This window comes from Myotis davidii, unplaced genomic scaffold, assembly GCF_000327345.1.
Source record: "Myotis davidii unplaced genomic scaffold, ASM32734v1 scaffold247, whole genome shotgun sequence".
In the NCBI taxonomy this organism is placed as follows: Eukaryota; Metazoa; Chordata; class Mammalia; order Chiroptera; family Vespertilionidae; genus Myotis; species Myotis davidii.
The window spans coordinates 73,622-74,395 of record NW_006299593.1 but is presented as its reverse complement, the minus strand read 5'-3'; the positions used below and the strand labels follow the sequence as shown (position 1 = coordinate 74,395).

Sequence of the window (774 nt, the reverse complement as noted above, 5' to 3'; positions counted from 1 at the left end):
CGGGGAACGTTGGAGTCCTCCGTCACTGAAGCAAGCAAGCCTCATGTTAGTTTCAAGCTGTCTGGCTGCTGGCCGCCATCTTGGCTGGCAGTTAATTTGCATATCGCCCTGATTAGCCAATGGGGAGGGTAGCAGTCGTACTCTAATTACCATGTTTCTCTTTTATTAGATAGGATGTTGGCCTGGAAGTCTCATGTTGGCTCAGCCTTATATTTGTTCCTCCAGAACTCGTACTGCTATATAACACGAGGTTTAAACGGCACTAAGTCTCTTTATTTGTCATTTGGGAGCTACAGGAAATGTTATTTAATGGTGTACAGGGTGAGGCAAAAGTAGGTTTACAGTTGTTCCTATGGCAAATAATACAATAAATAGTTAACAAATAACAATACAAAAATAAACTGTCATGTACCAACAACTGTAAACCTACTTTTGCCCCACCCTGTATTTGAAGGGAAATTTAATATAGCACAATGGGCCAAGCTCCATCCTATCTGGGAGAATTGTAAATGCTACATCTTAGCTCTTGGCTTATTCCTAAGGCATTTCTGTGATCCCTCTGATTTCCCTACTGGAACTCTCCCGCACAGAGAGTTTGTTAGATTATTCTATATAATAAAAGCCTTATATACTAAGTGTCCGGTCATCTGTTCAACCAAAGTGTAATACGCTAATGATATGCTAAGGCCACTCAACCACTCTATGACGTGTACTGACCACCAGGGGACAACAGTCAACCAGTCGCTATGACGTGCACTGACCACCAGGGCCAAG

At 42.6% G+C, this 774-nt stretch overlaps 1 protein-coding gene across 1 annotated transcript in view; it reads left to right on the top strand.

Moving 5' to 3' along the window:
* Positions 1 to 774, top strand: part of ALMS1 (ALMS1, centrosome and basal body associated protein) — a 126,982-nt gene that overhangs the window by 117,965 nt on the left and 8,243 nt on the right. The window lies entirely within an intron of this gene.